This window comes from Sus scrofa, chromosome 7, assembly GCF_054392235.1.
Source record: "Sus scrofa isolate SSC_HxYL_T2T_F1_AM1 chromosome 7, Sscrofa_HxYL_maternal_Yorkshire_Landrace_v2.0, whole genome shotgun sequence".
Lineage (NCBI taxonomy): Eukaryota > Metazoa > Chordata > Mammalia > Artiodactyla > Suidae > Sus > Sus scrofa.
This window is the reverse complement of record NC_139389.1, coordinates 133,476,891-133,490,693: the sequence shown is the minus strand read 5'-3', so window position 1 is coordinate 133,490,693 and position 13,803 is coordinate 133,476,891. Positions and strand designations below refer to the sequence as shown.

Below are 13,803 nucleotides of genomic sequence, written 5' to 3'. Positions count from 1 at the left end.
ATAAATCATGAAAACAAGACCTGAAAGAATCAACTTTTCCCAAGTAACTTAATGTCATCCTCAACTTATGCCAAGAAAGTGCAAGAATATTTATAGAAATAAAGTCCAGCACCCAACAAGGTAAAATTCGCAATGTCTGGCATCCAGTTCCAGATGACCAGACCTGTAAAGAAGCACAAAAATATGACCCATATGAGAATCATCAGTCAACCAGCCAACCAAAATAAACAAATGGGACCTGATTTAACTTAAAAGTTTCTGCACAGCAAAGGAAACCCTAAACAAAACGAAAAGACAACCCACAGAATGGGAGAAAATAGTTGCAAATGAAGCAACTGACAAGGGATTAATCTCCAAAGTCTATAAACACCTCTTGCAGCTCAGTACCAAAAAAACAAACAACCCCATCAAAAAATGGGCAGAAGATTTAAACAGACAATTCTCCAAAGAAGACATACAGATGGCCAAAAAACACATGAAAAGATGTTGAACATCACTCATTATTAGAGAAATACAAATCAAAACCACTCTGAGGTACCACCTTCCACCGGCCAGAATGGCCATCATCAAAAAGTCTGCAAACAAGAAATGCTGATGAGGGTGTGGAGAAAGGGAACCCTGAGAGAGGATGGGAATGTTAAGTTGGTGCAACCACTGTGGAAAACAGTATGGGGATTCCTCAGAAAACTAAAAATAGAACTACCATTTGCTCCAGCAATCCCACTCCTGGGCGTCTATCCAGAGAAAACCATGGCTGGAAAAGACACAAATACTCCAGTGTTCATTGCAGCACTGTATACAATAGCCAAGACATGGAAACAACCTAAGTGCCCGTCAGCAGAGGAGTGGATCAAGAAGATGTGGTACATACACACAATGGAACATTACTCAGCCATTAAAAAGGATGAAATACCGGCATTTTTAGCAACGTGGGTGGACCTAGAAACGATCATGCTAAGTGAGGTCAGTCAGACAGTGAGACCCCAACGTCATTCCTGTGCTATCACAGACGCAATGAACTTCTTTGCAGATCAGATACAGACTCATAGACTTCGAAAAACTGATGGCTTCCAAAGGAGATGGGTTGGGGTGGGGGGATGAGCTGGGGGTTTGGGATGGAAATGCTATAAAATTGGCATGTGATGATCAATGTACAACTATAAATGCAATAAAGTTCATTGAGTTAAAAAAAAAGCCAAAGACATGAAAAATAAAGTGGAGGGGCTATCGTCTACAGTAAAAGAGCCTAAAGAGACATAACGAAAAAGAACATTGATCCGGAGACAACACCTATGTTAGATTTAGCACATAAGGACATTAAAATGTTACTATAACTGTATTTTGTTCCTAAAATGTTAAGGAGAGACCTGAAACGTGTGAACATTGCCTGAGTGAAATTTATAGAGATGAATGCTACAATGTGTGAGGGGAAGAGTACCCTGGATGGGATTCATGGGAGATTAGACATGGCAGAAGAAAAGATTAAGGAACTGAAGATAGCAAGAGAAACTATCCACAAGGAAACACACAGAGGAAAAAAAAATAGAACAGAGCATCACTGATCTGTGGGAAAATTCCAAGTGGCCTAATATAAGTGGAACAGGAGACTCTGAAAACAAGAAAGGAGGGGGATAGGAAAGGCATAGAGAGAAGTAAAGCCACCCCCCCCCTTTTCCAAGTTCTATGAAAATTATCAGCCTGTGGACCCAAGCAGCTCCACGAACCCTCAGGATAAGAAATGTGATGAAAACCATATGGAAATCCGTGGCAGTCAAGTCGGTCAGAACCAATGAGGAGACGGTGCTGTGAGGAACCAGAGGGGAAAGGCCCGTTTCGTATGGAGGAACAAAGATAAGGGGGCAGCAGATTTCTCCTTGGAAACCACGCGAGACAGCATCTTTAACATCTTAAATGTCCTGCAAGAATGTATTCTCAGTCTCGCATTCTGCATGCAGGGAAAATATTTTTCAATAGCAAAGTGGGTGTCAGACCTACAGAATCCAAAAGAATTTCTCATCCGAAAACTGGCCCTGCAGGCGCAAAGAAAACAGTGATTCCAGATGAAATAGGGGGTCATCACCAATGAAGGAGGACACCAGACTCGGTTAAGGACATGGGCGAACCCTGGAGACATTTTCTTAGCATTTCCATCTCTTTAAAGGAGAGCTGGCTGTTTGAACAGAAGTTGTCACCATGTACAGACTCGCAGACATAGAGAACAGACTTGTGGTTGCCAAGGGGGAGGAGAGAGGGATGGATGGGGAGCGGGGGGTGCATAGGTGCAAACTGTTAGGATGGAGAAGCAATGAGATACAGTGCAGGCACTATACCCAGTCTCTTGGGCTAGACCAAGCTGGAAGATAATATGAGAAAAGGAATGTGTTCATTTATATGACCGGGTCACATGACCGTACGGCAGAAATTGGCGCACTATTGTAAGTCTGTGATGCTTTAGGAAAACAATGAAGAAAATTGTCACCATGTATTTTGGGGTTTAGGACGTGTGTCAGTTAAATGTCTAAAACAGAAGCATAAAGATTGAGTTGGGAGAAACGGAAGTGAATTTCTTCTGCGTGGGTGGTGGTATATGACTCCGTCTAGGCTGAGGGCCGATGGCAGGGAGCTTTGGGGATGAGAGAAGCATTCTCTACCGAATTATTTGAATGTATGCAGCTGTCCACACTCACGCGGAAACTGAGTCCATTAGATTGCCTATAACCGATACCTTTAATCCCCAAAGTGGATTAAAAAATCTTTCCTGTGTGGTCATGGCCGTCACCGCCAATACCACGGCAGTAACAGTAGTAACATTTACTCAATACTCATGATGTACCAGGAACTGTGAAGTGATTTATGGGTCTTGGCTCATTTCATTGCCATTTCATAACCGTGTGAGTCACGTACTTTTATGACCCCTCGTTTAGCGATGAGGAAACTCAGGCTTTCAGAGCTTCGAGGTGGAGACCGAATTTCTGGCCAGATTAATATCGCTCCTTCTTTGCCTTCCCTTTTCCATAGGAACGACGGTTAAATTCCTACACAAACGAGGGCCCTAGACCTCAAAGCACCCCACAAAGGCAAATGCTATTCAGGTGCCAGTGGCCAGTGACCAAGTCCTGAGAGAGCGCCTCTGGTTTGTACCCGACTCAGACAGCCTCTCATCTGAAGGGCTTGTACATTAAAGCAACAAGGATGCAGCGTTCCCGAGGGGCTCGGTGGGTTAAGGATCTAGTGTTGTCACTGCAGCGGCTCAGCTCACTGTTGTGACAAAGGTTCAGTCCCTGGCTCGGGAACTTCCATAGGCTGTGGCCACGGCCGAAAAAAAAAGGAACAGTCGCAAAAGCCTTCAAGGGGTCCTGACCACTCCAGACCAAGCAGAGGGTGTGGCGGATGTGGTCATAGGTTCAGAAAAGAAAGGCAACGTGTTATCTTTAAAATGAGAGGAGGATCTATGTTCTCTTTGATGGGTCCAAAGGCATTCAGGATTATGTCAACACTGAAAGATCTCAGTTAAGCAGAAAAACCTAAGTCCAGACCCACACCTAAATACATCGCTACACGTACACGGGAAACAAGGACTGGAGAGAAACTCCCCACTGATAAAGCTCTTGTTTTTATGGGCTGGGATTGTGTGTGCTCTGTACTCCTTTTTTCTTTATGCTTGTCTGTGTTTTTCATATTTGGTATTGTAAGCATATGTGACTTGTATAATCAGAAAAGCTTTGGTTTTTAAGGAAAGCAAAGGTGCTTTTAACATGAAGGGATTAAGTGCTGTGGAGACAGGATTCTGGCCCTGGATAAGGGGACTTAAGTGACATGAAGCCTGGCTCAGAGCACAGGGGCACGGCGTGGTCTGGGTCTGAGGCAGTTCTTCCAGAGTCTCCGGGGGCCCCTCCCGGGTGGAACACTCCTGCTGGGGCTGGGATGTGTTATCTTATTTATGGCTGGCAATGCTCCCAGAGTGTTCTTCTGGAAGGACTCGGGAGTGGGTGCTGTTTCGAGAAATTAAGACTTTCCTGACAAAACTGAAGGGCTGGTGCCATGTGGGTTTGCACTTTTACCGGTGGCTGCGGGGGATCGGCTCAGAAAGCCAGGTCTGCAGACGCCTCCCAGGGGCTTTGTTTTCTCTGTTCAATTTCAAACTTGTTACTTCTGCAAGTTTGGCCTCTTACCATGAAATTAGAAGACATTTGGTCTTGGTAGAATTTCTTCCTTCTTTTCATCGAGTGGCACCCCACGCCGTCAGCTCCTCCGGACTTCGAGGTGACATGGAGGGGACCCACAGTAGGGCAGGAAGCACGTGTGACCTTGACCCCCCTGCTCCACCTCTTACCTCCATGACCGAAAGCCATCGTCTAACCTCTCTGTGCCTTGGTGTCTTTTGAGTTAATCTTGTCCTTTATTAATCTTTAAAATATAAGAATCGCATGAAAGCTCTTACAGCACATGTATTTAGGTTGTAAACGTCCCATGAACCAGGGCCGTTTATGCTCTCGACCTGTGTCAGAAATAAACTAGATCGGTTTCCTAAAACAAGAAAACAAACCCTCACCTGTGTGTTCATGCTTAAGTATGCGGTTAATTTCCGTTTGCTTTGGGGCTCTCACAAATGTAATGCTGCTGCAGGTCGTTGCAGTTGATTTATCATTGAGTCCTCAGATTCCATCATAAAGGATGCTTGGGTTCGGTTCTCTTGCAGGATATACCTAGTAGTGGATCGTTAAGTCTGTCAACGCTCAACTTTACGAAAAGTACCACCTCGTTTTCCAAAGTGTACCAGTCAGACTCCTGCTACCCATGTGTAAGACTGTTTATCTCTACCCTGTCCCGCACTTGGTGTCGTCTGACTTCTTAATTTTTGCCAACAAAAAGGAAAGTGATAGCTTATCTGTGGCCTTAATTAGTATTTTTCTGGTTGTTGATAAGATTGAGGCCCTTTTCATAAATGTATTAGAATTTGTGCTTTCTCTTTAAAATGCCTATTTATGTGTTTTACTCTTTTTTTTTTTTTTTTTGGCTTTTGTTTTTTTTTTGTTTTTTTTTTTTGTCTGTTTATTTTAAAAGAGTTCCTTATATGTTCTGGATACTAATTCTTTGTTCTTTATATGTGTTTCAAGTGTTACATTCCGGTTAGTGGCTTTTGTTTTTTCTGTTTTATGGTAGCTTTTGGTGAACATGAGTTATTAATTGTAATAATTTAAAATTTATTAATATTGTATTTTAGTTTATGTGTAATACTTTTTTGTGTCTTAATACTGTTTGACACCAAGGTAAAAAAAAATACTTTCTTATGCCAAGATAAAAAATATTTTCTTCTTAGAGTTTTTGCTTCGCTTCCCACATTTCAGGCTTTTGTCTATTTTGAATTGACTTTTGTCAGTGGTTTGAGATGGAGATCTGAAGTCATTTCCCCACCCGAGCAGCTCTTGGTACCAGCACCATTTGCTTAAAAAGTTCCTGCTCTCTCCACCGGCCTCCAGAGCAGCTTCTGTCATACACCAAAGTGCTGTGTATGTGTGGGTCTATTTAGAGGCTCCGTGTCCTGGTCTAGTGGCCGTTTTGTCTGTCTCTGCACCAAGGTCATGCTGTTTTATCTGCTCCAACTTTACACGTAAACCTTTGTATTGGGACGAGCCTGTAACGTATTCTGTAAAAGTTCCCTGTCTAGTTTTGACCCTTGGCTTTTCCACAGCTATATTAGAATCAGCTTGTCAATCCCATGAAGAGCCCAGTGGAAGTTTTGATTGGAATCGTGGCCCTCCTTTCAGGAAAGACTGATGCTGAGTGTGCCTATCCATGCACATGGGCCATCTCTCCACTTACTTAGACTTTAATGTAATTCAGTATCAGAGTTCAAAAGCGCTAGAGTTCCATAGAGTTTAAAGCATACAGATCTTATCCATTTCTAACCAGATTCATTTCTAGATATCTTTTGACTTTGGTCACCCTTATAAAAGGTGTCTTTCTTTTTACTCATTGATTCCAAGTGTCTGACGATGGTGTGTAGTAACGTAGTTTATACTTGTTTGTAGCCAGCACCTTACTAAACTTATTACCCTAATGATATTTTATTTAGATTCTTTTGAGACGCCATGCAAACAGTTGCCTCCCTTTCTTTATTCAAAAATAGTTACAATCAGGGGAGTTCCCTTCGTGATGCAGCGGAAACGAATCCGACTAAAATCCACCAGGATGGGGGTTCGATCCCTGGCCTCGGTGGGTTGGGGATCCGGCATTACCATGAGCTGTGTGGTGTAGGTTGCAGACGCGGCTCGGATCTGGTAGCTCCGATTCGACCCCTGGCCTGGGAACTTCCATGTGCCATGGGTGTGGTCCTAAAAAGCGGGGGGAAAAAAGTTGTAATAATTCCTCTGCTTATAAATTATAAGAGCTATACATGTAAAGTGTTTAGAAAAGTAAGCTATGCATATTGTTGCCATTATTCTTATTTGAAAGTGATGGCTTTATTGTTCTGAATACAAATTTTACGTGGGCATTATAAAAACTAAAGCAATATAGAGAAGTGCAAATAGAAAACCCACAAATCTCCCATCACCCAGAAACAAATAGGATAATCTTTGGTGAACATGAAGCCCAGTTTCTATGATTTGATAGAAAAAGAGGTGTATATATAGACAAGATGAAATAATTTTGGTAAAAGTAATGTCATGTTTTGCATTATTAAAAGTATTCAATTTTAATTTTTTTTTTGGTCTTTTTGCCATTTCTAGGGCCACTCCTGCAGCATGTGGAGGTTCCCAGGCTAGGGGTTGAATTGGAGCTATAGCCACCAGCCTGCGCCAGAGCCACAGCAACGCAGGATCCGAGCCGAGTCTTCGACTTACACCACAGCTCGTTAACCCACTGAGCAAGGGCAGGGACCGAACCCGAAACCTCATGGTTCCTAGTTGGATTCGTTAACCACTGCGCCATGACGGGAACTCCCTTTTTTTTTTTTTCAATTTTAATTTGATTTGACTTTTTAATTTTTATTTCTTTCCTTTTATGGCTGCACCTATGGCACATGGAAGTTCCTGGACTTGGGGTCAAATCTGAGCTGCAGCTGCTGGCCTACACCACAGCCACAGCAACACTGGATCTGAGCCACATTTGTGGCCTGCACCGCAGTTTTTGGCAATGATGGATCTTTAACCCACTGAGTGAAGCCAGGGATCAAACCTTGATCCTCACAGACACTGTGTTGGGTCCTTAATCCACTGAGCCACAATGGGAACTCCTGATTTAACTTTCAAAAAGGAAGAAAAAGGGAGTTCCTGTCATGGCTCGGTGGTAACAAACCCTACTAGCATCCGTGAGATGCAGATTCAATCCCTGGCCTTGCTCAGTGGTTAAGGATCCAGCATGGTTGTGAGCTGAGGTGTAGGTCACAGATGCAGCTCAGATCTGGCGTTGCTATGGCTGGGGTGGAGGCTGGCAGCTGCAGCTCTGATTTGACCCCTAGCCAGGGAACTTCCATATCCCACAGCTGTGGCCCTTAAAAAAGAAAACAAAAGTAAAATAAAAAGGCAAAAAAAACCAAACAAAAACCAACGCCCCAAATCTGTTGGAATAGCCGAACTTAAATTTCCTCACCACAAGAGACAGCAGTCTTTAAAATTCCTCCTTAAGAAGAAAGTTTTAAGGAACCATTAAGCAGGCGCATCATTGGGTTGCTTTTGAAATGCATGTGTTCGTCCTTTTCGGCGGCTTTTGACTCCCCAGTAGAGAAACAGGAAACGTCGCTCTCTCATGCCCCTGCACCCCTCCTTTTCCTGTCCACCTGTTTTTGTCACATCCCGTGTTTGTCAGGCTCAGCGTGCTGGCTTGGGTTCTTCGGGAATAGATAGACGTGCAAGAGCTTGGCTGAGGAGGGACACCCGTGAGAGGAGAGGACAGGGAGCCATCAGGCTGCCACTCGGAACTGGCTGACTCTCTGCCTGGCCAGCCGGGCGCTCCAGGGCAGAGCTGGCCCCTCAGGGGTATCCCACACTGGGCAGACCCTCCTGTCACTGCCCTGCTCAGTCACGGGCCATGACCTCCCCGAGAAGTGCAGGCCTCCGTCCAGAGGCAGAGAGTGTGAACAGCAGGAGCTAAGCCCCGGCTCTGCAGGAGGCTGTGAGAGGCGCATCCTCTGTCTGCAGCCTGGGCTGTGTCCTGTTTGCCATCATCACAGCAGAACCCCCGCCACTTCCTTTCACTGTAGTCATAGGTGCAGGTGTTGGCATCACTCGCCACCAGCGCTTTTGCCATACGCCGGGGCTCTGCCAGGGTTCTTTATTTGGACTCCTCTTTTGTTCAGTCGGATTTCTTGTCCAATATGTCTTTTAAGAAGGAGGCACAGGGAGTTCCCGTCGTGGCGCAGTGGTTAACGAACCTGACTAGGAACCATGAGGTTGCGGGTTCGGTCCCTGCCCTTGCTCAGTGGGTTAACGATCCGGCATTGCCATGAGCTGTGGTGTAGGTTGCAGACGCTGCTCAGATCCTGCGTTGCTGTGGCTCTGGCGTAGGCTGGTGGGTACAGCTCTGATTCGACCCCTAGCCTGGGAACCTCCATATGCCACGAGAGTGGCCCAAGAAAATGGCAAAAAGACAAAAAAAAAAAAAAAAAAAAAAAAAAAAAGAAGAAGAAGGAGGCACAGGTTATGTGTGACTGAATTCTTTTGTATTGGAGAAAGTTGACTGTTGCTTTCTTCCTGAGGGACCGCTGGGCTGAATCAAACGCTTCCCCCTCGGAGTTGTCATCGATATTTCTCTTTGGACGAGTGTGAAGTTAATGAATGTTTCTCCCCTCTCGTAAGGTATCGAATTATTTTTTTCCGGTTGTGCTGAAAGAAGTAATGACAACTTCGATGTTTCATAACTACCCGTGTGTATCTCATAATCTCATCGTATCTAGAAATGATCTTTTTCCTGGTATATGTGTGTTCTTTCAATTGGAGCATCCACACTTTCTTTCATTTTGGGAAAAAAATTCCTTGCATGATATGCTGGAGTAATTTCTTAGATTCCACGTGTTGTCTGCATTAGGGAACTGTTTTCCTTGCATGGGAATCCCTGACTTGCCTCCATATGCATCATCTTCTCTCTGGTAACTTTTATTCTTTGCGTTTTTTTCCCTTCTGCCTATGCTATGACCGCCTCAGCTATTAACTTCATGTCATTTACTTGATTTTCAGCGATGTCAAGTCTCTTGTTGATTAAAATTTATTTATTAGATCTCTGCATTGTCTCTAAGTTTGGTTCCTTAGCTGGGCAATAGTATTCTTTATTTTATAATCTCATTAAAATTTTTGGTGTGGAATTGCTCTCCTTTTTAAGTATATATTTAATATGCCGACTCATAGGAGCCGGATTCTGTGTCTCAGGTCGTGTTTGCTTCTAGACTTTATTCTTCCGCTGAGTCTCACAGTTCCTTCCCCCTCTTCTCTCTCTTTCTTTCCTCCTGTGCCCTCCTCCTGTGGTAGGGTAGCTTAGCTTCCTTTGGTGCCTGCCTTTCTTTCAACCTTTTCATCATGTGTCAGGGGCCACCTTCCTATTTGTGTGATGCATCCTGTGAAACATAGTCCCATCTTACCTAAGACTAACTGTCTTTCTCTCTCTGTGAGCTACCTCTCAGTATCCATGGGGAATTGGTTCCAGGAAGCCCTTGGGTACCACAATCCTTGGATGCTCAAGTCCTTTATGGAAAATGACCCAGTGCAATGAGTACCGTTCACCCACTGACTCAGTGGGTTTCTGCATCCTTAGAATCAACCAACTATGGATTGAAATTTTGCGTTGGTTGGTTGGTTGAATCTATGGATGTGAGCACTGTGGATGCAGAACCCACAGGGAGGGAACTGGAGGATAGGGAGGGTGGGCTGTAATTTGAGACCCCATGTCCCTCTCAGATTTTCTGTCATCTTCCTTGGTGGGCTGTGGTGGGGGAGCAAGACCCCCTGCCCCCCCCCACCCACCAAGGCTGAGTGAGTCGGAGCTGAGAGCCCCGGTTCTGACGTTTCCCTAGAGTGTCCTGTCCCAGGGCCACGGACCCAGCCAGGGCGTGTTCTTCCTCCCGTGGGCATCTGACTGCAGCTCAACTCCGCACAGTGCCCTGGTAGGGCTGCCAGATGAAATGCAGGGGGCCCTGTTAAATTTGGACGTAAGCAAGGAATAATTGTTTAGTGTAAGCATATCCCAAATGGGACATTTTGGCACATCTTTATGTTCCAAAGCTGGCAACCCCGTGCCCTGGAAAATGGCGAAGCCTCTCCTCCTCTGCTGAGCTCCTTCAGATACGCAGGGCCCTCTGCTCCTGAGGGCTTCGCCTTCCTCTTTGCCGGGCCGCCCAGGCCCACCTCCCTGCAAGCCGCCTGTCACGGGAGCGGTGCGGGAGGCTCAGTGGACTGTCTTCCCTCCAAGAAGCCTCCAGGGGCTGAGGGTGGCGTCGGGAATTACACATCTTAGCCAAACTGCAGTCTCCTACCTTTGTCTTGGCTGCCCTTCCCCGTGCTTCTGGCACGAGGTGGTTAATGCTGGTGAGTTGTGTTTTTGTGCACTTTTCCCCCTGTGTTGGGTATTGGGGCTGGTCGGTGTGTGAGACCCCTTCACCTGCCACCTTCCCCTGGAAGTGCTCCCTTTAATCGTTCATTCGTTCACCAGAGACCTCGTGTCTGCTGTGCGGGGTCTGCCAGCGAGGTGACCCAGGAGGCCTCCGTCATTGTGACGAGGCCGTCGAGGATGCCGAGGAGGATGCCCGCATCCTAACAGTTCATTCTGGGCACCCGGGTTCACCTTGTCTCCCCATCAGACCAAGAGCACCTTCAAGGCGGGGAGGGGGCGTGAGGCACCTCCATCCTCTCCTGAAGGGGTCACAGGTATTTGTCGCACAGGTGATTGACGGAGGGGTTGAGATGTAGGGTCGTGAGAGTAAAAAGGGGGCTCTCTGGCTCCAGTAGATGGCGGGGGGGACAAGGACAGTAGCTGCCTGATCCTTCCAACTGCTAAGGCTGTGACGCCAGGAGGGACCCGCTTGTGCCCGCCTGTCGGGGCTCCCGGGTGGAACCGGGTGGAAGGAATCGGTAGCTGAGTTCTGGCTCTGCTTTCACCTCTTACCATAAACCAGCGCTAGATGGGTGGACGGAATCTAGGAACAAAGGAGCAACACAAAGGTTTAAAGGTGGGGAAATTACTAGGCTGGGGGCGGGGGAGGGTTCCGAGGATCACTGCGGCCCAGCTGGGTTTCAGGGAGCTTGTCATCAGGCGAGGAAGAGAACCAAGCAAGCCATGGGTGCAGAGAGGCTCAGTGGGGGCAGAGAGAGCTGGGCGGGCTCTGGGTGACGGGGCCAGGAGGAGGCTGGGGAGGGACTGGCAAAAATGCACAGAGGAGATGCTGGAGCTGCCTCCTCAGGGTTGTAGGGAGTTTGCTAAGGGAGGGAGGCAGGGAGGGAGGCGGCAGAGCAGGGCAAAGGCACAGAGGTGTGAAAAGCGGGGTCTCTTACGAGAGCTTTCCCTGGGGCCTGGAGCGGGTAGGGGAGAGAGGTGAGGCTGTCAGCAGAGGGCAGGTTGCAAGGCCTGCAGGCCGTGCTCAGGGCTGGGACCGGTGGGGTCCTGGATGGGGTGGGGCAGAGGTGTCGGGGCCTTTCTTCTGTTGCCTCCTTTAAAGAGTGTTAGTGGATTTGCCCAACATAGCCAGAGTCATACCATTCTCCAGCTAATCACTGGATATTTGGGAAAACCTGGGCAATTGGGTCTCTGAATTCTGCCCAGCCAGAGAAGTTTCGATTGAAGGAGAAGAAGGGAAAGAAGAGAGGTTGGTTGTCTCTTATCTGGTCCACACCCTCCCTGGCCTTTCTGCCTCCATGATTCCGGGCGCAGCTGGCATAAATGGATGGTCCGTTTATAACCGTGTACTGTGCCTTTCAGTTCTGGGTAACTCCAGAATCATCCCCAAATCATAAATTTTCGTCTCTACTCTTAGCTAACTGGAAACACACTTTTGGAATCCTCTGTGTGTGTGTACATAAGATGGCACAGTTTTCTCCAGAAGTGTGTTCCAGGAAGAAAGCCTGTGAGCCTTATCCCCTCCTCTGAGCGAGGTCCACCCCGAGAAGTCACTCGGGGCGATGTCCCAGCTTGTCACAGGTGAGTCCAGGTAGATGGCGCAGACGGCGCAGGGTCACGTCTGGAGCAGGCACCTACATCAGGTGGACAGGGACCTTCTGCTCCAGGCGCGGTGCTGATGGTGGGACACAGAACTGATTGAGGCTTTGGTCCTTGACCCGCAGGAGCCCACAGTCTAAAAGAGGACATGAGATAAACATGCACGAACCCATCGAGAGACTGAAAAACAATCCCCCACGTGCCCAGTACCTCCTGCGGTGCCCGGCATGCTGAGCCTGGGGTAGGAGCACAACACTCTTCCTTTTTTTTCCAAATCCTGGGGTCCTCTGACGGAGTGGGCAGGGGTCAGGACAGTCATAAAACCAGACCCTTCGCCAGACGCTCCCCAGGTTTTGTTGCTGCATCGTGCAGTCTTAGCTCTGTAGGGTGGGTCCTATTTGGGAATAACGAAGAGGAGATCTGAAACCATGCCTCGTGGGTCTGAGGGTCTTCCAGAAATGCATGTCCATCAAGAGCCTCAGAATGTGACCTTATGTGGAAACAGGATCTTTGCAGAGGTACCCAAGGGACAGATGGAGATGAGGACATCCTGGGGCGGGTGGGCGGCTAAGTCCAGTGCCTGGTGTCCTTGTTGGAGACAGACGAGGACCCAAAGAGGCACATGGGCGGAGCCATAGAAAGACAGAGAGTGGAGAGACCCTGTCCCAGGCACGGAACCCCTGGAGCCACCAGAAGCTGGAGGAGCCAGGAAGGAGCCCCCTTAGAGCCCTAGGAGGGAGCATGGCCCTGCGGACGCCTTGATTGTGGACTTGGATCCTCCAGAGCTGTGAAAGAAAGAGTGTCTATTGTTTTAAGGCACCATGTTTGCGGCAATTTGTAACGGCAGCCACAGGAAATCAATACACAAAATTAACTAGTTTCAAAAAATGACAAGGACCCCAGTGTGAATTTTAAATCATGGCTCATTTGTTTTCTGGTGACCCTGTTGGGACTGTCAGCAGAATGGGCAGCTGAGGGGAGGGCAGAAGTGGCCCAGGCCAGTCCCACTATCCTGCTGGTTCTCTCTCTCATTCTGCTCCGGTCCCCTTCTCTGCACCACCAGGCCCTTCTGGCCTCATGCCCTCTCCCCCAGCTCACCCCTTGTGTAGTTGGAGGTTTCTGGGAGGGCCAGCCCGCTGCTCTGAGTTCCAAGACAGGACTCTGCTCACTCACAGGGGTGCTGGGAAGTCAGCTTTGAACCCCAGTCGTCAGTCAGACCCACACTTGCGCATGGAGCCCCTGGCAGTGACCTGCAGAGGAGCTCGGAGGCCCAAGGAGTTAAAGGCCAAGGCCCAGGCGATCAGATAATTAGATCACCGACACTGTCCTGGCCCCACGTGTCCTGTCATGGCTTCGAGCTGGTTTCTTCAATGGAAGGTTAAGCAATGATGCATTTGCATGGGATTAATGGGGAAACTCAATGAGGGAGGGATATGGAGCCACTTAATAAACATCAAAGCACTAGCTAAGTGGAAGCTTTTATCATTTGAAGGAGCTGAAAATATAGGTAAAACGCATAAGACCACAGTCCAAGATCTCTAGGCTCCAAGTGTAAGTTGTTCATGAGACAGCAGCTGGGACGTTTAGGCCAAGAGTTTCTACTGCCTTCCAACCAGCTCAGCTTCCGCAAACAAGCCCGGAATATAGTCCAGATTCCACCTG

At 47.6% G+C, this 13,803-nt stretch overlaps 1 long non-coding RNA gene across 3 annotated transcripts in view; it reads left to right on the top strand.

Moving 5' to 3' along the window:
* The window catches only part of LOC110258332 (uncharacterized), a 156,812-nt gene that overhangs the window by 103,858 nt on the left and 39,151 nt on the right, over positions 1-13,803 (top strand). Inside the window, exon 5 of one of the 3 annotated variants that reach the window (XR_014811411.1) lies at positions 12,267-13,032. The exons of the other annotated variants lie outside the window; for them this stretch is intronic. This is a non-coding gene — a long non-coding RNA (uncharacterized LOC110258332). Of the gene's footprint in view, positions 1-12,266; positions 13,033-13,803 lie in introns of those variants that run through there. 3 annotated transcript variants of the gene reach the window in all.